Source organism: Fukomys damarensis, unplaced genomic scaffold (assembly GCF_012274545.1).
Source record: "Fukomys damarensis isolate Sample0158 unplaced genomic scaffold, DMR_v1.0_HiC HiC_scaffold_7, whole genome shotgun sequence".
Classification (NCBI taxonomy): domain Eukaryota; kingdom Metazoa; phylum Chordata; class Mammalia; order Rodentia; family Bathyergidae; genus Fukomys; species Fukomys damarensis.
The window spans coordinates 36,992,802-37,020,115 of NW_022900919.1; the positions used below are offsets into that span (position 1 = coordinate 36,992,802).

The window sequence follows — 27,314 nt, forward strand, 5'->3', positions numbered from 1 at the left end:
AGTTAGTTCCCTCCTGTCCTGTTATAAGTCACTTTTCTGAGTTCATCTTCTATGGACCTCACCTCTTAATGCAATGACTTTGGGATTTAGTTTCCAACATTTAAAATTTTTTTTTTTACTGTAATCTTTTTTTTTTTCAGCTTTAACTGAGTTTATTGGTACATTTTAGGGATACAGTACAGTTACATTCATTGTTCGGATCTTGTACCTCTACATGACAGGTCTTGGTTCTCATTTTATCCCCTTACCCCTGCCCTCCCTTCACCCCCTCCTCCCCCCATCTACACTTTATTTCCATCTTTTCATTATCTCACATTTTTTCTTTTCCCTTATTACCCTTCCCCTACACATCCCACCTTCCCTACACCTTTAGCTCCTTTCTTCCCATTTCTAAATGTCAGTAATCTTATTAGGATCTTATGTATTATTGAAGATTATTCATACCAGAGAAACTATTTGGTATTTACATATGTGTGACTTATTTATTTCACTTAGGAGTATATCTTCAATATGTGTCCATTTTCCTATGAATGAATCTATTTTCTCGTTCTTTATGGCTGAGTAATACCAACATGTAAATTTTAAAGGGAGACATGTACAGAATATAGCAGTGACAGTCATGGGCACAGATTGTTAGAAACAAAACACATAGAAGCCAGAGCAGGAAAGGACACAACAGAATAATTCAAAGATGTTCAAGTGGATCCAAGAAGATATTCATATAAGTCTGCAACAAAAGACTAAAACAAATGCATTTTAGGATCTCGTAAATATTTCAGCACCTTATATTTTTCTATTTGCAATTCAAATATCAGTCAAGAATTTTAAATATATGATGTTAAGTAAAAATACTACAAGCAAACCACAGCATGAAAGATCTTTCCGCAGCCAGGCAGTGGACCAGCAACTCCAGGCCCTGCCCTGAAACTTTGAGAAGCCTCAAGAAACGTAGCAGTGATAGCTGGTACTAATGTACATTCTATCTCCTTACCTACCTGCAGCTAATGTAACGTTCTCTATAATGGCTAGTGAAACTCAGTGTAAAAACAATTGTCTCCTCCGTGCAGTAGGTTTTGTGTAGAGCAGTGTGATTTCAGCCTTGTTACCTACATTGCCTAAGATGCCTATTAAACGCTTGCAGTTGCTTTTACAGATCTTCACACCAGGGGGCAGACTTGAGGTTTTAGTTTTTACAAGACAACAGCTGTGCCTATTTTATTTTATTTTTTTATTTTTTTCATTTTTATTTATTTATTTTTTGTGAAATGAGAAAAGATTTATTTTGGTGCATCGTTTCAGAAGTTTCAGTCCATAGTCAGCTAGGTCCAAGGCCAAGAAATACCATGGTAGAAGAACGTGGTGAAGGAAAGTCCTCGACACATGGTATCTGGGACACAGAGCAGAGGAAAACCTGAGAGCTGTGCCTACTCTAAAAACAGACAAGAAGGAGCACATTCCCGGTATGGCTGGGACAGAAAAAAAGAGTAGAAGGGAAACTGGAAACAAAACTTTTGTAAATAAAGAGAGGCAGAGGAGTTGAAAGGAGGGGAGGAATGGGGAAAAAGAAGCAGCAAAATGTATCATGTACAGGTGCAAATTTCCTGTGATGAATGTTATCTATCTATCCGTCTCTCTCTCTCTCTCTCTCTCTCTCTCTCTCTCTCTCTCTATATATATATATATATATATATATATAAAATGTACCAACAAACATTTTTAAAAATAGAAAAACAATAACAACAAAAATAAGTCATATGGTATGTGGTTACCCTAAAAAATAAAATTGCAAGGGCTAGCTCAGTGGTTCTGCTGCCTGCCTTACAAGCACAAGGTCCCAAGTTCGATCCCTGGTACCCCCCAAAAAAATTGTCACTTGCTATTTGACTTCTTTCATTATCATTTTCTGATTAAAAACCTGCTATGAAACAGATATAAAGTGTTACCTATCACCTGTCCTATTTTTGTCTACTCCACTAAGGACAGTTTTGGAGGATTCATTTGCGTTTTATTTTTTAATTTTAACGTTATTGATACATGTTAGGTATAATAACATTCATATCAAATTTGAACCTGTGCATGATATATCTTGATTCTTTTTTTTTTCTCATTGAAACAATGTGTTAAGTATCCACCCACTAATATTGGCCACACTTTTGGATTTCCTAGAATGGAAAATTGGCCATCTCTAGTCACTTCTAATGTTTTGTTGGGCTCATGTAAAATCTCTCAGGACAGCGTGTGCAGTGGCCAATGCAGAAAGCCCTGATGTCCTTGCTTCTGGTGCCTTGACCTCCGAAGGCTGGGGGTTGGCATCAGTTTCCCAGAACCATCCTTCTATGGGCTGCATGGCCTTTAACATAAACTTGGCCCTTGAGAAGGAAAGGCATGGTTTGCAGCTACACCTGTTCAGGTCCTTCCTGTGTCTTTCCCTAGAAAATACTAAATCCTTTGCCCTTGGCTTGCATAAATGTACACCTATACTGTTTAAACTGTGAAGTTTCTGGCTCACATCAGTTTGGAAAGCAGCACACATAGGGCTCCAGCAGGAAATGTCTTCTTCATCATATCTCAGGACTCAGCCCCCACCTGAAGGCCAGTGAGTGAGCTTGCAAATCAGGGCTGCTAACCCGGGCCTACAAAACCAAAAGCAGATCTCTCTTTGTTATGAGAGAGACCCTGTAAAGCACAACCCCTCCCCACTCTGGTATCATGCATTGCTGGCACCCTGCTACACAAAACCGAGGTATCTGACTACCAAGTCAAGCGTGCACACACACACACACACACACGCTCCGCACACACCACCCTGGACCCTTCCACCACAGGTTTGAATCCAGACTTTCCCAATAAAAGGAATGACGTAGCGACGAAGCATCGCTGATTCACTAAACCTGTAGATACTTTGGGCTCCTCTTCATCGTGTTGAATATTCTCCCTTTCTCTCTTTCATTCTTGTTTCCATTACTGACAGCATCGATGAAGGAGCTGCAGCTGGACAGTTTAATTTATGAGGATTGTCAGGGCCAATCTACCACTGATAATAGAAGACATTGCAAGTGACCTGTGCAACAGAGCAAATTTAATCTCATTGATTCAAATAGTGTTTCGGTGGCTTCCTGTAAATTAATTCATTTTAGAATCCCCCTATTAATCTTGCCCCCAGTTTGAGAATATGTGCACATAGCACACACATTTGTCTTTTAAAAATACCCTGTCAGATTGTACAGAGAAAATATTTGATACTTAACATATTTTCTTTTGATGGCAGAAATGAGATTGAAACCCAAATGAAAACACATTACTTAAGGTCATGAGGGTCTGACCTCCTCATCCCACAGAGAGACAACTGGGGACACTGGCCAGTTCAAATCCACTCCAGATGGAACTCAGACTGTTTGGAAATCCTCTGAGATCTCAAATCATCGTGGCTATCCTTTTTTCTTCAAATGCGTATTTCTTGTTTACTTCAAACCAGAAAAGTTGTAAAGGACCACATACAGAATCTTTTGCCCTGAATCTGTCGGGATGCATTTGTCAACCTGATACTTTATTGCCTCAAATACTATGGTATATTTCCTATCTACCATTGACTTTTGTCCCACTGAAATTTATATGTAGAAATGCTCAGTGTTAGGATATTTGGAGATGATCAAGTTATAAGGGCTCCGCTGTTAATAGACACCAGGGCTTCCTCAACCTCCTTCCACTTGAAGTGTAACAAGACAGTTGTCTATAGCCCAGGAAGTGGGCCTCCTCAGACACTGAATCTGTTGTTACTGGCTTCTTAGACACCAGAATCATGAGAATAATGATTTCTGTTGTGTGTAAGATACTTACTCTATGGTATTATGTTGAAGAAGCCCAAATGAGCTATAACACTACCAAAAAAGAAAATTTTCTAATTGGCCATATGCTGGCATCAACTCATCAGCACTGAGATTTTACTGTCACTGATTTCTCAGATCCTAGTAAAGTTCTGCCGTTGTCCAATAATGAAGACCTGGTTGGAAATCGCCTGTTGCATTTAGTCGTCATTTCTCTTTCTGTGTGATGAGTCTGGAAGAGTTCTGCAGCTTTTCTTTGTCCTGATTTCTGCACTTCAGCAGAGCATCGGACGATTGTTTGGCAGAATCATCCTTGATTTGGCTTTATCTGATGCTTCCTCATAATTGGAGCTAGGTATTGCCCCTTTGGCAGGGATGAGAGGATGCTGGGTTTTCCCGTTGCATCTGGCTAGGAGTACTTGGGTTCCCTGTGTCCTGGGGCTGGTGGTGCTCACTTTAGTCACTCGGTGATGGTGGCATCTGCCAGGCTGCAATGTAAGGTTACCCTTTATCACCCTTGGTAAGTGTGGGAGGGGCCATAATCTGAGAATATGAAATATAATGGCTCCTCATTTGTAAAACAGCAATCACCAAAAGGTTTTTTATAATGAATTTGTGTTAATTTTCTAAAATAGATTGGCTTCCTTGTATCTTTTGGTTCATGATGCACACTGTGGGAAATTTAACCTCGGTGTCTGGATTTCTTATGCCATGGGAGTGCGGGCCATAGAGATGTGTAAAAACCAAGACTTGTACTCCCTCCCCTCCAAGTTTTAAAAGTTTTCTTTTAAGGTACATATAGAAAAGTACACAGTTCATAAGGGTACAGCCCATCATACTATCACAAAGGCAACACACTAGATAAAGGACTCCAATATTATCAGCCCCCTCCTTCCTTCAAATTCCTATCTGGAGCCTAGTCCCTTCCCTGTCACACACAAGAGAAAGTACTGTCCATGGCAGACTTTGCCAAGTTTTGCATTTCATGTTGATGGAACTACAGAGTATCTGATGTTTGTAGCTAACTTCTTCCATTCGACGTTATGATTATTAGAATCATCTCTATTGACGTCACTATATGCAACTGTAATTGTTTTTCCTCCCAAGCCACCCTCCAGATTTTGAAACTTTTATTCCTTCATTCATTCCACAAACAAATACTGGGCAGATCTTTTGGGCTGTCTAAAATCTCTTCTCTTTTTACCGAAAAGAAAAGCAATAATAGTTGCACACTGTGCACCTTGCAGTGAACCAAGTGATTACATACACTCAGGGATCCCACTTGATCCCCCCTCCTTGGTTCTCCCTCCAATCGATCTAGCAACATATTGCTATCTCTATTTTGCAGACAAGGAATGTGATACTTACTGAGAGTTTTCTGCAATTTGCAGAAAGCTTTCTAGTTAACAGGTGACCAAGCAGATAGTCCAATTACATCTATCTGTGTGCAGAGCCCACTATAGCAGTCACGCAGATGCCCCTGGACACACCTGAATTTACCTGCACTTTTGATAGAATGATCTTGGGTAAACTGACAGCTTCCTGTCTGCTCTGTGCCCAAGGCTTTTCTCTGGCATGACAGGTCTGTCCAGAAATGCTAGGAAATTAATGCTCCCTGAGGGAATCCTTAATTATTGAGGAGGGAAGTTGTTAGGAAAATACCTCCACTTTCCTGTCTGTTGGTGGGAAATTCTGTTGTGCATTGTAACCTAGGAGAGGAGGCAGGCCCAAGGCTCACTTGCTTACAGTGGTAAGCAGTCCAGCAATCGATGCACTGTGAAGTTGTCTCATTTTCATTGTACTTAGTATCTTATGTGGTCTCATAGAACCTCTTTCCAAATGAAGAACTGTGTTAAAGTCCTTCCTCAGGGTCTACTTTCAAGAGCCCAGATTTTCTTTACAAAGAAAATTCCTTCTGTAGGGATATACAGTGCTTCCGAATAGGATAGTATTCAAGACAACACCTTCAAGAATAGTGGCCCAAGTCCTAGGTCTTTCCTCCTTGACACAGAATTCCTGATTTTCTGCATGCCATAGATCTTCTGAAGGAGAAACAGTATTAAGACAGTGTTAAGCCATCTTTTTCTTATCTCTCAAGTGAGCATATAAGGAAGGAAAAGAAAGGTGATATTTGATGTGTGTGTGTTGCAAGGGTACCACGTAGAATAGGTTAGAGAGACTCACAAAGCAGGTGGATCAATCAGTGGTCACATTTTAGATACAATTGTTTCCACCGGTGATTTATGATTTCTTAGAAGCAAAAGCTTTGGCTCTACAGAGATCTGGCTTCAAAAATGTGATTCCTCTATTCAAACTAGCATTGTGACTCTGACTGAGTGATTTCACCCTCTCCATACCTTGATTTCCTCACATACTACAGTGATACTAATTCTTCTAATCTTATAGTTTGTTGAGTAGATCAATTTGAAAATACACGAAAATTTCTTAATTCCCTGGAGGTAAAGCATTAACGCATGTTTTCTTATATTAGCAATGTGGATGTACTGGTTAAAATGTACACTGTGTAAGCAGATACCCTAGATTCAAGTTCACGGCTTTCCTGGTTATTTGTTCAGATCTCAATTGCTATTTGTAACATAAGGATAATGATAGTGTAGATGCCATAAGATTGTTAGAAGATAATATAAAGAGATGGAAAATAGTTCATGCTATCCTGGCTAAGTGGTACAGCTCAGTGTTACAGCCCAGTGCTATAGCTCTGTGTTACAGCTACAGCAATTTGACGATTTGAGACTCTGAAAGTTACTTAAAGAGATGAAGAAAAACCTTTTATTAGCCAGCTGGCTCAGAGGAGTTTGCTCACTCAAATTTTGAGCACCAAGTTGCAGTGAGAGTCAGTTGGGGAAAAGAGGTTGAGAGGAACATTTTAGAGTGGAGACATAGCTAGAAGAGGGGGAACAGGTAGAAACACCAGGTACTGACAGGTGCATTGTTTGAACAAAACACTTTTGACACACCGAGCAGGTACAGGTGGAGCACAGTAACAGAACATTTTGATACATTGAGTGGCAACACCCTGCAGCCTACATGGTTACATTTCTGGGACAGAATATCTTATGGGGAAAAAAAGGCATGTGGACAAGACAAAGGCCTGTCCTATCAGGCATTATTGCTTCATCCGTACAGAGTGCATTGCACATTCTAAATGCTATAATATTATCTATACATCTAGAAAAATAAACAGAATATAGAAGCTTTCTAGAAACATAAAAACCAAGTCATTCGGTCAGGACATAGACAATTTTGTCTGATTAATACATATGAGCATTAGCTGCTCCAGAAAAATTGTATGGCAAAAAAATCTCATGATTTTCCACTGGGGCAGAAGCTGTATGTAAATTGGAGATCAACACAGAGAAGCAGAAATTTTGAGGTACCAAGGGATGCTGCTTCTCTGATTTAAGTAGGACAAAACTAGAAGCCTGCAAGAATGAGATGGAAGGAGTACAAGGATTCACAGAAGTAGGTGTAGGAAACCAGTGGAAGAGTTGACGGAGATCAAGCGTATTATGGCTACCTCTCCCTAGCAGAGAAAGCTTGCATCTGCTCATGTTCTCCCTCCCAGCTTAGAAACACTTGCAAAAAGAGCCAAGAAGGGCTGCATTGCTCCTTGAAACCTCTGTCTATCAAAACACACACACAAAACAAAACATGGTATCTTTGAACAGGTAACTTAGAGATTTAACCATTTTCTTCTCTAGCAGAATCTGTGACCGTTCCTCTCCAGGCCGCCCTACCTAACAGTTTGCTATGCTGTGTGAGCCTTCTATATTGAAATTTGTTCCTTGCAACTTCCTAGGTTTTGTGCAAAGACAAAATGAGGCAAAATAAATCAACTTGGCTTTCCCATCAAAGCCACCTCTGTCTCAACCATCTGTGACTGAGAATCACAGAAGCTAAAAATTCATGAGTGGTGATGACACGTTTTCTTTCTTTTGTTTGTTTGCTTGCTTTGTTGTTTTCTGGCTAAAGAGTAGAAGAAATAGGTTTTTTTTTTTTTTTACTTTGCATGCTAAATTTCCATTACATGTACATTCAGGAAAAACAGGGAATTCCTTGGATTAAGTTCAAATTATCCCCCAAAAGGAAAACAAACTTGGGTTGAAAAAGGAGGTCTTTTCTACAGTTTGTTCAGATGCCGTGGTCACATTTGACTGATTTGGAGCAGCTCTGGATCTCAGCCCTGTCTAATGTTGCACATAAACCAAACCTTTTTGCCAGCTACCAATCTAGAATGGAAAAGTCCTTCAGTGCAAGATGGTTACAGAATTAATTGCAAACTAAAACCTTTAGATTTTCAGAAACCAGATAACAAATCAGCCTAAGGCTCTACCCAGAAAAATGACAAATGTATGACAAGTGAGCACTGATACCAGGCACAACCCACAAGGCACCCTGCTCCTCCTGAATTCAACAGGCCTTGCCAAAGGCAGCATGATGCCCAAGGGTAGACACTAGGAAAGTTAGGGTCCAGGACACTGCATTCAGAGATTCCGAAATGCAATCCTATCTTAATCACTGTATTAATCAACTATAGTTTCAACAATGCTATATAGCAAACAAAACTCAAATTTCTAAAGGTTTATAACAACAATAATTTCTTTTGCTTGTTTGTGGGTCCCTGGCTGCAGTTTTGCACTAGGTTCAGGTCTTCTCTAGATGCTTCTTGGCATTTTTCATGGACCAGCAACTACCAGCTCAGGTTGTTCAGAGCAGATGGCAGGAACTCCGGGAACCAAGCAATGCCCCTTCAATAGCCTCTGTGTTTGTCAGTTCACCAACATTCCAACAGCCAAGGCAAGAAACCTGCCAACCTCGCAGTCAATGCATCAGGGATATGTACTCGGCATGTTCTACAGTGTCACCTGCCAAGGGTGGGATGTGTAATCATCACGGGGAGGAGGGGAAAATTGAAATGATAGTTCAGGCTATTCCAACCTTTAGTGAGCTGTGAAACCTTGGGCAGTTGTTGTACCTGCTCTTTTCTCATTAGTAAAATGGGGCATAAAAATAATCTATATCTCTTAGGGCTGCTGGGAAGATCAAAAGCAAGAGAGAGATGATTGCACACAATGATCAGTAAAGTGTGATTTTATTATTACAGAACCACCTTTTTGTTTTGGAATTTTTTTGTCTCTTTACCTCTTCTCCCTCTTGTTGGTAGCAGCCCCTCCCCTAATTCCTGCATCTGTGAAATTCTTGCATTCTCTCTTCCAAGACTGATGCAAATCACTGCATTTACACATGGGGTTATGGTAATGTGAAATCTTTGCCACCTTTCCCTTGTACCTAGGCTATGAGGAGGACAGATGGAGAGCCATTTATCAGTTTTATTGTTGTGAAGCCTCATTTGCTAGGGAGACCTTGTACTGCATACACCTCCACCTCAATCCTTCAGCTTACATATGACAGAGCTCTGTGAAGCTGACATTGACCCAGGCTGCTGCAGGGAGAATCACATCTAGCCACACCCATCACCTGCTCTCCTGTTTTGTCAGAGTGGGACACTCTTGGCCTCCAGAAGGAAAGTTCTGGGTTCTTGCTACATGGAAGTAGAATGTAGAAGCTATGCAGACAGGCAAACTCTAGAAAAATAAATAGATGGCCCTGGGGCTTTGCTTGTGACCTTACCTTTGCCCTTTCTCCCCCATAAAAATAAATCACACACCTGTCCCATGCAGAGAAGTGGGTAGAGGGGGTAAGAGAACAAAAGTGATAGTTTTGTGGAAGACCCTCCAGGGAAACAGGAGAGAAGAAGTTTTCACAATCTGTTTTGCAAATGAGAAAGGTTAAGCCTTTGCTGGGAGCTTGCTGGCCAGTGGAGAAAACAGTAAGCTTAGAGTCAGTGGCCTTGACTAATATCAATAATGAATCAGTCCTCTATTGTCACAAATAATTCTGGGTCCCAAATCACTGTGAAACTAAAGAGCTGGCATTTCACTCAAACCCACTGTACAGCTAAATGAAATTAAAGAAATTATGAATAAATAGAAAGATATCTGGTTGCTGTAGATTGGAAGGCTACTGTTAAGATGATAGTACTATCTAATGTGATCTACAGATTTGATGATTTGATACAATCACTATCAAAAAGCAAACTGTGTCTCAAAATTAGTTTTTTTTTTAATTCTAGGGGTGTAACTCAGTGAAAGGGCCTGGGTTCAACCCCCAGTCAAATTTTGCATCTATGCGTGTGTGTGTGTGTGTGTGTGTGTGTGTGTATGTGTGTGTGTGTGTGTGTGTGTGTGTGTGTGTGTATCCCTCAGAATCACAAAAGAAAAGGAGGAAGAAGAAGAAGAGGAGGAAGAGGAAGAGGCGAAAAAAGAATGAGCAGGAGAGGAATGGGAAGGAAGAGGGTAGGGAGGAGGAAGAGAGAGCTAAAATTCTAAAGGTCTAGAATCTCAATAGATCCCAAACATCTAGAATACTCTTGAAAAATGTAATAGGAGAACAAAGTCGGAAGAATCAAATCTCCTAATCTCAAAATTTAACTATAAAGTTACTATAAAAATGAAACAGCATGGCACTGGCATAAGGACAGATATCAACACGAAGGGATTAGACTTTCTTAAGAAATAAATACACAAGGGTTCTGAAATAAATGTATTTCTCAAGAAATAAATCCACAAGCGACTATTTACTGGGAAAAAGTAATTTCAACAATAGTGCTCAAAAAACACTCAAAAGAATGAGGCTGAATCCTTACTTTAGACAATATAGAAATTAATTCAAAATGGATCAAAGATGTAAATCTAAGAGCAAAAACTATAGAACTCTTAGAAGAAAAATGAGAACATGGATAGATATTTCTCCCAAAACAGATATGCAGATGACCAACAAGTACAGGCAAGGATGATGAGCATAACTAGTCACTGAGTAAATGCATATCAAAACCACAGTGAGATACCACTGCACACACATCAGGATATCTATATTTTAAAAACTGATATAACTATTACAAATGGTGCCATTAGGTGTGCATATATCACTGTGATATGATTCTTTTAATTCTTTTGGAAAGATACCCAGCAGAGGGATGGCTGGGTCAAATAGAACCTCGAGTCCTAGCTCTTTGAGGTGTCTCCATATTGATTTCCATAGTGGTTGCACCAGTCTGCATTCCCACCAACAGTGGAGAAGGATTCCATTCTCCCCACAACCCCGCCAACATTTGTTATTGTGTGATTTCTTGATGGCAGCCATTCTTTGTGGGGTGAGGTGGAATCTCAGTGTTGTTTTCATCTGCATCTCTCGAATGACCAGTGATGTGGAACATTTTTTCATATATTTACTTGCTGCTTTTACTTCTTTGTCTGAGAAATGTCCATTCATTTCAGATGCCCATTTTTGAATGAGGTCTTTATACTTGGGGAGCCGATTTTTTTTTAGTTATTTATATATTCTAGATAATAGTTCTTTGTCTGAGGAGCAGCTGGTAAAAATTTTTTCCCACATTATAGGTTGTCTTTTAGTTCTGTTGGTGGTTTCTTTTGCAGTGCAGAAGCTTTTTAATGAGATCCCAGTTGTTGATTCTTTCTGCTATTTTCCGAGCTACTGAGGATTTGTTCACAAATCTTTTCCTATGCCAATGTAGTCAAGAGTAGCCTAACTTTAGTCAAGAGTTGAGCCTAACTTATCTTCCAGCAAATTTAGTGACTCTTTTTTAATATTTAGATCTTTAATCCACTTGGATTTTAATTTAGTGCATGGTGAAAGATAAGAGTCTAGTTTTAATCTTTGGCAAGTTGAAATCCAGTTTTTCCAACAGCATTTATTAAAGAGGCTATCTTGCCTCCAGTGAGGATGGTTGGCTCCTTTGTCAAAGATGAGGTAGCTGAGTACATCTGGAGTTGTTTCTGTATCTTCCAATCTATTCCACTGATCCTCAGGTCTGTTTCTTTGCCAGTACCATGCTGTTTTTATCACAGTGGCTTTGTAGTATAGTTTCGAATTGGGAGCATAGACTGCAGAAGAGGACTCAGCAAAAAGAACTATTGGAGAGAATAATACTAGACAGAGCACTTAGTTATCAACCTCAGATTTATATAGTGGATATATCTTAATAAAATATTTTGGCTATTATTTGCTATGAATTAGGAAGAAATATGAAAAGCCATTCTTTAGCCCACTTATGTATGTAAGTTATGTAATACAACTCTACTGCCTTTAGTTACATGGGTAATATGAAAATAAAGTGAACAAAATTTTGAAATAACAGTTCCAGAGTAAAATGAAAGTTGCCACCTTGTAGGACAGAATTAATTGATAAATGAATTCCAGGAATCAACCATTATGTCAATTCAAAGAAGGAAAAGATTTTCCAACTATAGAAAGCAATGTCTAGATTGAGTATTAAGAGCAAATAGAAATCGAGTTTAGCAAATTGAATGGATGTATTAATAAGTATTATATTTTTCTGCTAGTTAAAAAAAAACCTTTCACATTATCTTTCACCCACAATGGAGTCTAGCAATAAGCCATTCATGGTATTGGGGGGCTTCATATTGTCATCAAGCTCCAAGTTCTTTTAATCTTCCTGTCTCAACAACCGTGTGTGTATGCATGGGTAGCTTTTACTTTTATGATCATGAAGAGGCTATTGTTCATCTAGCCATCATGCCTCCCTATTTTCCATGTAGGAAGACAGGAACAATATAAAATAAAGAGAAATAAATTCTTCTAAAGAAGAAAAAGTTGATATAAAATATTAAATGTCTCAAGGATGTGGAGAAACTAGAATCCTCTTGGACTGCCAATGGGAATGTCACATAGGGCAGCTACGGTGGAAAACTTAGAGGTCCCTTGAAAGTTTGAATTTAGACTTCCTACATGATTCTCAGTGTGTGCCTGAAGAGATAGAAAGCATGAACTTGAACACATGCTCATGTGGTAGCGTTCACAGCAGCATTGTTCACAGTAGCCAAAAAGTGGAAACAATCCAAATTCCTATAAACAAATGCATCAGTAAACAAAATGTGTGTGTGTGTGTGTGTGTGTGTGTGTGTGTGTGTATGTGTTTGGGGGGGCGCAACAGACTACATTTGGTCTTTAAAAGAAATGAAAATCTTATACATGTCACAACATGGATGGATCTTGTAAACATGGTACATGAAATAAGCCAGGCACAAAAGAACATTGTTGTATTGCATGACTCCACTTATATGAGGCAAATTCATACAGAGAAAAAGTACATTAGTGGCTAACAGGGACTGCAGGAAGAGACAATTTTTGTTTTTAGTGGGTACAGAGTTTCTGTTTGGGGAGGCCGGAAATGGATAGTATAGTGGTTGTAGAACAATTGTAAATGTAGTCAATGCCACCAAGTTATATACCTTAAAATAGTTAAAATGGTAAATTTTTTATATACATTTTGTCACAAAAATGAGTGTTTAAAGCAGTAAGCATTTATTTTTCCTCATAATTGTGCCAGGTAGCAGTTCTGCCTGAGCTGGACTGGGAGTTCTAGTCTCATCTGGGCTCACTCGTGTGTCAGCAGCTGAATCAGCCACAGGAGGTTGGCTGGTCCCTGGTCTCACATGGCTTCAGCTGGTATAACTCATCTATGCTCTGTATGCCTCATTTTTCACCAGGCTAGTCCAGGCTTGTTCACATGGCAACCAGGCAGAGTTCAAAGCTAGAAGCAGGACTGGAAAGGCAGGGCATCAGCTCTACTGCATTCTGTTGGACAGAGCAAGCCAGGTGGTTAAACATGATGTCTGGAGGAGAGGAAACATACTTGATCTTCTGGTAGGAGGAACTGCAGAGTCATGTTGCAAAGGGACACAAGAGGAAAAATTGGGCTGTTTTTGCATTAGCCTACCACAGTTATATAGAAGAAAATACAATCTTACACAAATTGAGTTTTACATGCACATTTTATTTTCTCTCTTTCCCTGGGCACTTGGGGCTAAAGATCTAAGGCATTACTTGTATTCTTTTTTCTATAATCTTGTACACTCTTCTTTAAACATGCATATGCCTACTTGTGCACACATGCACTTATTCGATAAGAATATGTCAGGACACCAAATGTCTTCTGGCATTGTGAGCTCATATCACTAACCTAGGAGTTGCATACATAAAAGGTCAGTGCTTGTTCTAGGAATTTAAAATTACAAGAGATTATTCACCAGCTCCAGTTGGTGTACATCATTTTCTCTTCCAGGAGTTAAGTGCCCATCTGATTGTTTTTCAGTCCAGTCAGTTACTTTACAGACTTGGCATTTTGTAAGTGCTATACCAACCTTAAGCAGCTGAGAAGTGAAGAGAGCCTTCAAAGCAGCAGAATGCTGGAGTTGAAAGAGAACCAGGAAATCCCTTCCAGTACATAAAGAAATACAGAGTCACAAGGTTAAAATGATTTGACAATTGGGGCTGGTGATTAAGTTCAGTGTTTCCACCACCTGCCTCAAAACCACAAGGTCCCAGGTTCAATTCCTGATATCAAAAAAGAAAAAAAAAAGATTTGACAATGTTTGCATAGTTGCCAATAACAAAACCTGGACCAGAATCCAGATTGTCAAACTCAATCTAGTACTGTCCCTAGAACAGAGTGGTGATCAGATTTTCCTTGGAATATGCAATCCACAATGAAGCCATTAAGTGAACTTGGTTTGTACTTTAAGACCTTGCAATTCAGAGTGTGGTCTGTAGACCAGTAGCACCAGCCCCTTGTTAGGTTAGAATCTCTGCCCCATGCTGGACCTATTCATTTGGAATCTGTACGTTCCAAGATTCCCTGGAGAGTTTGTATTCCTAATGGAATTCAATGTGCACTGCATCCGGGTGCTGGTTTTCTACCTACTCTGCTCACTGGAGTCACCTGGGAGAGGTTTAAAGCTCCCTGTCTGGGCTTCACCCCAGAGATCCTAATTCATTTGCTCTTGGATGCAGTCTGGGCATAAGGATTTTTGATCACCTCTCTGTAGTCTATTTCTAAGCTCCCGAAGACTGGAAGTTTTACGTTAGTTCTCCCTTTGTGCAACTGGCTAGTATTTTCTTAATGAGTAAACACAACCTTCATGAGACCCTAGTAATTAATTTAATGCAGGGTCCCAAGTTAGAGGTAGGATGAAGAGATTTATAAATTTTAGAGGATTCCTAAGAAATGATGATTATAATACTTAATCTGATAACTGAGAGGAATTTTTTGAAAAGCTGTTCTGTTCCCCTAAAGGATTGATATTAATATCTGTGTAAATCCCCCATAACAAACATGTGGCAACTTATAAATACAATGAAAGACTGAAGACCAAACGTAGTGTAAACTGTGAAAGATAGAAATGACAATGAAAAAGATTATGAACACATAGGTGTTACATATGAACAAGATAGTTAAGCTATTAATTTTTTTCAAGCCTCTTGGGAGTCCATTTGAATAGTTATAAGATTTTTATCAATAGAAAAAGAAACAGAAAAGCAGTCTTTTCTATAGCAAAGCAAAACTTTCAAACTCGTATCTGTTCATTCATTTCATGAAGTCTTTCTATGGGGATCCTGAATGAACTAATGAATCAAGTCTTCATGAATATTCTTAAGGCAAAAGCAGCACTAGACTCCATCTGTTTCTTATATTACCTGTGATAATATTATAGAAAGCTAAAGTTTGCAGTAAAATTTGGGAAAAAATAATGATAATACTGCTTGAGTCTTTTCTGGTGTATGTGTGCTGTGTCGGTCTCAGCTTTATCCAAGGTGTTGCTTAGGGAAGAGGAGGTGTGGAGTCGCTTTGTTTCAGGCAGGTAATTCCCAGAGGACAGAGCTGAATTTTCTCTCTGTGTCAATTCAAAGGTTCTTTCTGTTCTCTTTCTAACTTTTCAGGAGTGAACAGGATTACCCAGTAAATTGCAGACTTCCACATTCTGGACTTAAACCTGCTCTCTGGCATGTTTGAAGACAATCATAATAGGGTACATGTGCTCCATCATTAAGTCTGAGAACACATGTCAGGAATGTAATACCCCAGAGGTATTTTATGCTGTGATACCCCAGATATTAGGAATGTAATACCCCAGAGAGCCTTTATGCTATGAATCAACCATTCCCCTTTCTGTTTTAGATTGCTATTTATTTTCTATAAAACACAGAAATTGTGCTACTAATCTGGCTTTAATGACTAAGAAATATTATATATATATATATATATGGCAAGATATATAGATATGCTATAAATAGAGATAGATATGTGTGTATGTATGTTGATCGATTCTGTATATATGAAATTAGATGTCTCTGTATCTGTACACTTGTTACTCTAAATTGTATTTTTAAACCTCATATATATGTGCAAAAATCTCAGGGAGTATTTACTTTCAGAGTCTTCATTCAATCAAAATAGCTTGGGCTGTGGAAAGGGAAGCACAGGGGTGCTTCTCCACCTTCAGTGTACATGGAATTGGTTAGTCTACTGTCGCTGGATGAGTCAGGATGGAACTGAGTCTCTGCATTCCTAAAGGCTGATGGTTGTGACCTGGGGGCCTCACTTTGAGTAGCAGAGAGAAAGTCTGCGATATGATTCCAAACTGGGTTTCATATTACAATCACCCAGGGAGATTCAGAAATTGGTGACACCTGGAACCACAACTAGGGATGCAGTGAGTGGGTCTAGGAAGAACCCTGGTTCGGGAATGCACTCAGCTCCAGATGGGTGGGGAGCTGGGGCTGAACTGCTGCCATGGAGGCTGCTGACTGAAACAGAATCTCTCACTGCCTTAGCCTTTCCTGAAGTCTATCCGAAAACCTCAAAGCCTATTCTAAACTTTTCATTTAGGTTTCAAAGAGATTAAAAAAAAATCACACACACAATTTTATTCTATGCATTTACATAAATCAAAGGAATGTTGCAGAGTTAGGGCATCTGCTGCGTGCAAGGAAAGCCCCACAGACTTACAGGTTTCTCTCAGTGAACCAACTTAGCAGGCAGAGAAGCCCCAGATTCCTTTTATAGAAATGGTAGAGACAGGATGAAGGGGGATGCCAACTCTCAGTTAATAATTTTATTTCTTTGGTATTTGTTAGGAGATTTTTAGCATGTTCAAGATATACTCCTACCTTTTTTCTTGGGTTTAAGAGATAGGACTTTGTTCCTTTCAGACTCAACCACCTACCCATGCCGTACCTGTTCTCCTTGTTCCAAATCTTCAGTTTTTGACCAAACTCCATTATCTTTACCCCATCTTACCAGCCATCTCATTTAATAATTACCTTCCAATTTAAGCTCTGTGGATCATCCACATTCTAGTGGTCATCACTGCTTACCTGTTATCATCCATCCATGACAATGACTAGCAAACACTCATTCCAGAATGTATCCAGTGTCTACCTTTCCCAAGCTGTATAGAGGATGACTTGCAGGAAAAGTCTAGCACCAATTTGACTTGATACCATTCCAGTATATTTTAGCAAATAAATTATTTTCATATAAAAATGCATAAATTATGCAAGTACAATTTCCTGAATTTTTGTGTGTGTATACTATGATGTGACCAGAACTCAGAATAAGATAGAGAACTCTGTCATCACTCAGAGTGTTCTCTTTGTCCCCTTCCAATAAGTACTCTTCCCAAACTGTTTTCACCAAAGAAAAACAGATTAATAGGAATATTTCGTAAAGCTGACCTTAGCATTTCATAAGCTTGAGAGTTTCGTATTTCTGAAATGTTTGGACTATTTCAAGCCCAGATATTCTCCTCTGTTTTCCCCATGGGGAATACTTTTCTTTTCTTGGCATCTAAGACCAATCAATTTTTAAAATATGAACTATAGCATTATAGCACCAACTCTGTACTTTTAAAATGCTTCTTAACCACCTAAGTTTCTTAACATTTATTATGTCCTAAAGAAATAGTTTTCACATTGGTAAAGATTGAAATGTCAGTTTGGGAAAAGATAACAGAAATTTGTTTTGAACACAGAAAGGCAAAATTGTATTGATCAAATTTAAAATAAATATATTTTTACATAGAATATAAAATAAAGCCCCAAAATGTTTACCTTTAGTAGTGCATGTTAGCAATAATTCAAGCATTATTTAATCAGTTGATTTGGTTTTGGAAGGAGTGTGGCAACTGGTATGTAGACTACCCATTTTGTTTTTCGGTTGTTAAATGACAGTGTCGAACAAATTCAGTTTAACAAGATGTTTCTTTTGTTACCGAGACAAAAGTTTAAAGTTACGTTAAAGCTACTTATTTCAAAGACAACCTGTTTGTTCCTAAAATGTTCTGAGTTTTAAGCAGAACTTAAAATTTAAACAGAACTCCCTTTTTAAATTCTGAGTTTTTGACAACCTTTTAAGAAGGTTTTGGTTCTGGAAATATTTATATTACTGTTGCATGGTACATTCATTCCTTCTGTTGTATCACAAAACAAGTGGACCTTGTCCTGGCTGTCTTTTACTGTCCCGTCCACCCCTCAGAGTTTAAGTTTCGCATAGGATGTGCCCTTTGTTTTATACAGAAAGGCAATATTTCCAGCATGTTAGGGTGGGCCTTGATTTCCAACCCTCCTTGGCATTGGCAAGTTACTCAGACTCTGAGCCTCATGTCCCTCCTTTCTGTGAAGGAGTAAAAACGCCCTCTGTTTCAGCATTTTGTAAGGATTAAAAGCAGGGAAAACACTTCTAATTTTCTCGGTATATTATATGCATGTAATTCATGTTAGTGACTAGACACTGTTTTAAACTACACATGGAATGGTAGTTGACATTTTATTTATCAGCTCAGATAAATAAGTTGTTTAAAGCTCAGATCATATGTGGGGCAGGGGAATGCTAAATTCTTGATTATGTCCATCACGTCAACTGTTGCCTATGGTCCAGCTTACCAGTCAAGAAGAACATAGTCACCTTGTTTCTCTAACTGGTTGCTTGGAAATTCTTTGGGAATACCATGGGCTTCTTATCCTGACAAAATTGCCCTGACTTAGGAGAGGAGAGGCCTGTGTTCCGTGGCCTCTTTTGACATAGAACTACAAACTAAATGACACAAGCTGTCCTGTAGTGCCCTGTGACACCCCCCCACACACACACACTGAGGAAGTACACTCTGCAAGGAGACTTGTTTCATTTTGATACAGCCCATAATCCCAGTACTGTAAGAATTTTCCTCAAAAAAATGTGTACGACTGGTGATACTCTGATTCAGAGTTTAGCAAACTAATTAAAGGGACCGACAGGAAATATAGTGTGATTTATAGGCAACGTGGCCTCTGTTAGAAATACTTAAGTCTGCCACTGTAGTGCATAAGCAGCCATACATTGTGTGAAAATAAGTAGACATGGCTGTGTTCCAAGGAAATGTCATCTACAAAAACAGGCAGAGGGTGGGATTTGGCCCATAGTTGGTCAATCTCTGCTCTAGATCAGTGATGTCCAATAAAATAAAAAGCAAACTCCATGTTTAATTTTGTATTTCCTAGCAACCATATTTTAAAAAGTTGATAAAAATACCTCTACTTTTAAAGACTTTTAAAAATAAAATTGTAAAAATTTAGAAGAAGAAGGGATAGAGGCTCGAAAAAACTAAGAATAGAACTGTCATGTGATCAGCAATCCTATTGCTTGGGTTATGATACATGCAGAGGCAGTGGAGTTAGTATGTGAAGGACCAGCTGCTCCCCCATGTTCAATAGAGCAGCATTCAAAATACAGGAAATAGAATCAACCTAAACGTCCATTACCAGATGAGCGGATGAAGAAAACGTAGTACACGCATCATAGAGTGATGTAGTTTTTGGTTTTCAAATCCTGTCACTTGTGACAATATGATTGAACCTGGAAGATACTATGTTAAGCGAAATAAGACAAGCATATGATCTCACTTACATATAAAAAAAGTAGAAGCAGCAGTTATCAGGGGCTTGAAAAAGGGTGGAAACCTGGGGAGATATTGGTCAAATAACGCAAAATTTCAGGGCTATAGGAAAAATAAACTCAAGAGAACGATTGTACAACATAGTAATGTTAACCGTGACTAGTGACTAGTTAGTAGCTATTATTCTTAAAAACTGTAAATGTAATATTTAAGATTCAGAGGAAAAGGGGGAAAGGACACCTGTCTTACCTTATGCATTATCTAAATTTGGTGAAGCAGTCTGATATCTAACGGCTCCATTAAGAATTTCTAAACTATTATTGGAAACCATATAATTACTATAATCATAATTTTGATTGGAAGAGGATTGCCATTTGAAATGACTTCTGCAAGCAAAACAAAACAAAAACAGACCCAGCTCACACATAAGCCCTGGCTATGTACTTATTTATGCTGACTCATTCTTTAGGAACCGAAGCCCTTAGATATAGAATGAATTCATGGTTCTTACAATTCAAGAGAGACCACTACCCCAGGGATTTATCTCTGAATGTGTCCACACTAGATACATTTCAAAGATTGACATTTCTTGTACATGGGAACGCAAGCCCTTTCCCTGTCCAGCCCTCTGGTTTACCTACCCTAATGGAAAAGGGCCCAGATACTGGGTCTATGTTTCCTTACTTCTGCAGCTTCTGCTCTGACCAGCATGGAGCAGACAGGGTCTTAGAACACTTGGGGCTAGATGATCCAGGAGGGCCGCCATAGGCCTGGCTCCTCTCTGACCTCCAGTTAGTCAGCCCATGCTTTTTATCTGGGATAGACGGCAAAGAAGGCAGCAACTGCTAGACTTTGTGAGGCCTGAACTCAGACTTGGTATGATGTCACTTCTGCTGCCTCCCTTTCCATAAACAAGCCACATAACCATTCAGATTCAAAGGTAAGATGACACAGGCTCTGCCTTGCCTTGCGAAAAACCACACAATCACACTGCAAAAGGAGGGCAATGCTTGTGCCCATTTTACAAACAAACCATCAAGCGACTGATCTCAACCAAGGGCCAACTCCTGAGTGGTACATTCAAAATGAATGTGCAGTTTTTCAATACTCTTGTTTATGCTTAAATCATCCTAAAATATTGAAAAAAAAATTGTTCAGATGCAGTCACACTATATTGATACCTGAAAATCAAGCCAAGACAGTTATTTTATTCACAGTTTCTTAGTGCTCTGTGCCAGGCTTTGGGTTCTCAATGCCATTTTTTCTATTAGGATGTTATCAGTTTTTGTTTGGATCATAATGAGTTACTCGCGTTGGCATTCCTGAGGCTGGTGTGATGGCCTGATCAATGTCAGAAATGAGGAATTGGCCTGGCCTCACTTGCTAAGAACAAGATAGAGTCTGTTCCAGCTCCTTGCTTTTTCATATTCCAGGTCTTATTTTTTATTTCTGGGATCACTCTAATCATCATCATCACTATGATATGTTAGTTAAAGTTTTATTAACTTTCCATTACTTTAAGTTAGCTTTCCATTACTTTGACAGAATACCTGAGAAAATCAACTTAAAAGGAGGATATGTTTTATTTGGGATCACAATTTCAGAGTCTTCCGCCAATGTTCAACTGATTGTATTGCTTTTGCACCTGTGGCAAGGAAAAACATTATGGAAGAGAGTACTTGGTAGAGTAAAGCCTGTCACCACATGGCAGCAGGAAGCCGTAGGAGAGAAGGAAAGTCAAGAGTACCAATATCCCTGCAAGGCCCACCAGTGGCCCAACTGCCTTCCACTAGGCTCAGCTCCCCACAGGTTCCACCACCTCCCTACACTGCCATCAGCTGGGGCCCAACCTTTCCACACATCAATCTTTGCAGGGCATTTAAGATCCAACCATAACCCTAGCCCTTAGAGTCAACAAAATATAAACTGAGCTTTCCTTATCCAAAAATTCAAAATGCTCTGAAATCAGCACTCAAAAGTTTCAATTTCAGAGCTTTTTGAATTTTGTATTTTTGAATCAGAGCTGCTCAACCAGCAAAGTCTATGCATACATTCCACAATCAAAAAGAAATCTGAAATATGGGACACTTTTGACCCCCAAAATTCTGGATAAGCTATGCTCAGCCTCGAGGAGCCAATCTCTCACTCTATGGTGAATGTAGAGCCTTCTGGCCAGAGAGTGGCTTTCCACGTGGTCGATGAACAATGTAGAGTCCGTCTCATGACTGTCATTCCCTAGCAGCTAAGAGTGCCCTGCTAGATCTTCTCCATTCAGCTGGCAGACAAAAGATTAAGGAGAAAAGGGACATTACTTTGTGACTTTTGCCTAGAAAGATAGATATCGCATCTTGCTCATCTTCCACGGGTGAGAATTGGTTCTATGGCCTAATCTGGATGTAATGGGTGCCAGGAGATGTGATTCCTGATTGAGAGCAGTTTGAAACTGTGGAAGGGATGTGGACATTTTAAGAGGACACCAAGCATGTTCCCCACAAAGATGGAGAAAGCTGATGTTACACCCATTGGTTCATGAAAAATAAGGCCTGTCGTACTTCATCCTAAAATTTTAATTGTGAAATATGTACTGGCAATAGCAGTTCTGAACACTTCTCATTACTATTTCACATCTTTTAGGCCATCCTTTATCACTGCAGCCATTGCTAAGGCGACCTGCTGCTCATTTCAATTGCAGCATTTGCCTCTGCTTTCTGACACAGAGGCTCCCTTACGTCACCTGTGGAATACCTGATGCAGGTCTCGTAACCATTTTTGACACAAGACACAAGAGAAGGCAGATCAACGGGCTGGTCAGGTCTGAAATAGCTGGTCAGAGCCTTTACAGCTCTACAAAAGTGCCCCTAGTGACCACAAATAGCAAGTCTAAAATATACTTTCAAATTGTCTCTCTTCTTCCCCATTACCCAATTCTTGCCACCCTTGACCTCACTTCCCAAAAGAAACTGCTTTACTTTCAGGGCGCCCAGGCTAAAATGTGAATACAGACACTCCTCACCTAACTACTGAGTTCCATTCCTGCAACTAGGTCATTAAGCGAATGAGTTGCTAGAAAAAGAATTGTACATAACATATACATTACAATATTCAGAATACAGAGAAATGATCAAAAGAAGCTCCAATTTGATGACTTTGCTTTTATTTGCCTATTACATGCAGTATTATAATGTATAACAACATAAAACTACAGTACTGTATTATACAGTACAATCAGCAAACATTACAGTACTGTATAAACAGGTATCCTGCACAAAAAAAGACAGTGAGATTCTATGAACAAGATGCACAGAACTGTATAAAAAAGACAGGTTGTAAGTCTGAGCACTGGTCATAAGTAACAAACAGTGCATCCTAAGTCTGAATACTCGTGATATGGGTGGGTCATTAAGCAAGGACTATCTGCACAGCTCATGTAAGTTTTACAAAATCACATTAAATTTTATTCACTAGCCAAGTTAAGAAATGGACTGTTTAAATCTTGTTCTATTCTTCTGGGCATACTTTCTGCCCATAAAAAATAACTTCTTTTTACCAAATGAATACATTTTGAACAGAGACACTCCTTAGATCTTATTGCTTCCTAATCATTAAACGAGAAACCAGCAAGCGATTGAATTAAATTTTCTACTACACTACTCATTGTCTCAAACTGACTAAACACAATGACTTTAAACACCTATTAACTGGTTGAACTAGGTGACCACAACCCGGGTAATTTATGTTCCAAGCACCAAGAATCCAGTCTACAAACTTCATATTCACTCTCCCAAGTTAACAGTTAATCCTGTCACCCCAGAAATTATTCTCCTATGGAACTGCTCATTAACTGCTTTGGTATCCCTGTATTTTAGCAGGCAAGGAAAATGACAAACAATTGAATATTTTCCAATTAATGAGAAAATCTTGATTTCTACAAAATTCACCAAATCTTTAAGTACATGTTTTCCTATAGTTTGTAAAAATATAACTTTTTTAGTGAAGGAAGTGAGTTATTTTAATTCTATGTGATTAAAACTATCACATAATTTGCTAAGAAGAGTTTTCCTATTTTAGAAACATTCACCACCAATTCCACTCCATGATACTCTGCCCAAATCACCATATTTTTCTAGGTATATATGACTCTCAACTATTCACCCAACTAGCCCAACATCCAGTAGTGGTAGAAAGATAAACAGAGACAACTGAAGGAAAACAGATATGAGGTCTTACACTATTACAAAATCCAACCAAAAGTCAGCATTTCTTCCCATAAGAATGCAAGTATCTCAGTTCTATTTTGGTTGTGAAATGTACCCAGGCATTTCTATCCACATACCTTAATAAAAACAAAGGAACTGGTTCGCTTCAAACAGGGTAAGAATTTAAGTAGTTTAAAAGTAGATACTGCATAAGGGAGTCTTGGTTTATTCTTCAGTCACAGGGATATTTGGCTTCTTGGCCTCCTGAGAAGTATTTACCCAGAATGAATAAAATGAAGTGCATTCTTGAGGGGCAGAGAAGATACTGTTTTTGAAAAAGAAACGTGAGGTCTTATTAGGGCAAAGCTGTTAATTACACACTTCATTATTGTCAAGGTTAAAACAGTCTATGAGAGCAGAGGCACTTTTTCTTCACTCCTTGGGAACATGGGGAGACAGCTGTTCTCTTGGACAGATCCATTATAGCTTATCACCAGCCGCCAGCCTGTAGAAGGGGCACCATGAAATATGGCCGCTGTCACTGGCAGCCAGAACAGATGCCTGGCTGGTCCAGGGTACAATGGGAAGACAATGAGAACCTCAGCTTCAAACTTCAATAGATTGGGTTGCATTGATTTTTAATGCCTAGAGGTTCCACAGCATAAAATTCACAGATATCCTTGCAATTATTGTATTATTGATCTCTCTAAAACTGCACAATCTTGCTTTAGTAAACATCAGCTGCTGACCATAATAAATAGCTGTGTTTCCGTCCTAAAGCCTGGTTAAACTATACTGGAAAATTCTACATGTTTGAATTTCATTATTATTGCTTTGCTAATTTTGAACTCAGAATTGAAATTTGAGTCAAAGCAAGAAATATTGCCCCTATTTAAATGATCTTCTTGTTCAAATAAGGTTACAATATCCTTCTTTTCTTTTACATTTCTTGAGCCAGTAGGTAATTTATTTCTAATACACATTTAGATTTTGTGAGTCCATACTTGTTAACACTAAGTTAAGCTGGGGATTTAGCTCAGTGGTTTGGTGGCCTGCCTTGCAAGCGCAAGGACCCAAGTTCAATCCCCGGTACCAAAAAACAAACAAACAAACAAACAAACACTAAGTTAATAGTTTTCACTAAAACAAGGAAAAGCATGTGCTTCCTTGAAGAATGATAAATGCTGTCCATCAGCAAACATTTTTAAGTGCTAAAAATGAGAAAACAAGATCCAAGAAAGGAGCGTACATTAGAGCATGTGTTAACTTTCCTTTGGTTTTTGTTGACTTGGCTGTTCTGGTCTTTTGTTTTGTTTTTGTTTTGTTTTGACTATGGATAGATTAAAATTTCTTCTTTTCTAATATCTGCAATCACATGTTTATGTTTGTGGTACCCAGGTTTCATTTATTAGTAAGTCAAAGGGTTACAGCTTCATAGTAAGATCATGGTGCTAAAAAAGCAGGTGTACTCAAACAGGGAAATATTTTAAAGCCAAAAAGGCAAAAAAAAAAAAATCTATATTCAGTTCATTACTTTGGTTGAGTATAAAAAAACTTCACTTTCATGTGGAAAGAGAAACTGTTGAACAGTGTAACTCCCAAAGCCAACTCTAACTTCAAGTCATTTTGACACAATATGTATACACACTTAATACTATACGTATATAGAGAGGACAGAACATTAAAAAAAATTATTACTACACTATATATAGTTAATAAGGAGAACATTTAGTACTCTTCTGTGTGTATAATATTGACTTCCATTATAGCAAAAAGCATATCCCAGATTAATGTTTATTTTAAAAGTAACCTTGACTGCAGAAAATCTGGAAAATGTCCAAAGTGTGACCCATGGACTACCAGCAGCATCACCTAAAAGGTTTTCAGAGCTTCATCCATGCAGGTCCCTCCCCTGGCCTCTTAAATAAGAAGCTTCCTTTCCCAGCACCTTTGGGTGATTTGTGTAAATATTACAGTTAAGAAGCCCTGGTCTTAGATAAAAGTCATCCTTGATCCCCTACTCAAACAACCACTATCAATATTTTGCTTTATTTCTAGTACCCTTACTTTTCCATTCTTTTCTCAGTTTATATCTTGGAAGTCTAATTTTGTTAATTTTCTGGCTCATATATTCAATCTTTTTAAGAAAGGCACCAACAGAGTACTAATAAGGATTTAAAAATAATCAATTTTAGCTCTATTAAAGAATATTTATTTTATATGACTATTGTAATTAACTTGATATTTACCTCTGTTTAAATTTTTAAAAATCTGTTTTGTGTCTGAAGTTACTAATTGTTTAAAATCTACTGCTTAAATCCTATTTCTTCCAGGCTATCAAAATAATATTTATTTATTTCTATTCATTGATTCACTGTAGCTTTCTTTTTTCTAACATTATCAACTTAATCTCAAAGTAAATTTTACGGAAAAAGTAGCTTAATTACTAATATGTACTAAGACATTCTGTATTCTGAGAAACCTATCAGCAGTTTTACACTATTTATTAAATCATCACATTAACTCAATGAGATAAGGATGCCTTCTTGCCATCTTATGTATTAAGAAACTTTAAAATAGAAAGCTTAAGTAGCTTGCCTGCTGTCAAAAGTACTAGAAGCCTAAGGTTCATAATAATGATAATAAATACTACCTTGTATTAAATTTTTAAATTTTTTTCTTCTGAATAGCATTTAGCTCATAATAATGTTAATATTTCCCCTTCTATATTAACAAACTTATAAAATTCCATTTATTAAGTTTACTGCTATAAATTTGCCTGTGAACTGACTACACCTCTCTGAATATGTAGTAACAAGCACAGAGGAGGAATAACAGACACCTCTATTGCAAGGCCATGGATAAATTTAGATACAGAAACAGCAACCCTTTAAGAGCCCATGGAAATTGAATGTATGTAGGACCAGGCATTTAGCTCAGGGGTTCTGCCACCTGCCTTGAAAGCACAAGGACCCAAGTTCAATCCCCAGTACCAAAAAAAAAAAAAAAAAAACCAAACCAAAACAAAACAAAAAAACCACAACCAAAAACAAAAAAAGCCACAAAACAAACAAACTAAAAAAAAAAAGAAATATGAACATAGACACTATTATACTAAAGTGGGTACAGAAAAAGACACTAACCTAGGCTACAGGTATAGCTTAGCTCTATTATACATGCTTATTATGCTTGAGGTGCTGGGGTCAATCCCAACACACACACACACACACACATACATTAATTTATATTTGGAAGACAACTCTTTAAATGGAAAGTGTAAGACCAAATTAAAAAAAAAAAAAAAACTGGATGTAAACAGTACCGGAGTTAACAACAGTGTTTTCAATAGTGTAATGGGTTAATAATTCTGAAATTGCTGTATCATTAAACTGGAACTGAATGCATAAAGGAATGGCAGATGGTGAGTTCTGGCATTTGTGTTGTGTTTTAATTATTCTTCT

At 38.4% G+C, this 27,314-nt stretch overlaps 2 long non-coding RNA genes across 2 annotated transcripts in view; one reads left to right on the top strand and one right to left on the bottom strand.

The window, feature by feature from the left end:
• Nucleotides 1–27,314, top strand: part of LOC104871904 — a 242,132-nt gene that overhangs the window by 211,519 nt on the left and 3,299 nt on the right. The gene's annotated exons all lie outside the window — the stretch shown is intronic.
• LOC117285223 lies at nt 2,033–14,164 on the bottom strand. Its single transcript, XR_004516215.1, has 3 exons — nt 14,090–14,164; nt 2,892–3,061; nt 2,033–2,633 (listed from the first exon to the last, which is right to left on the bottom strand). It is a non-coding gene; the product is annotated as an uncharacterized LOC117285223 (long non-coding RNA).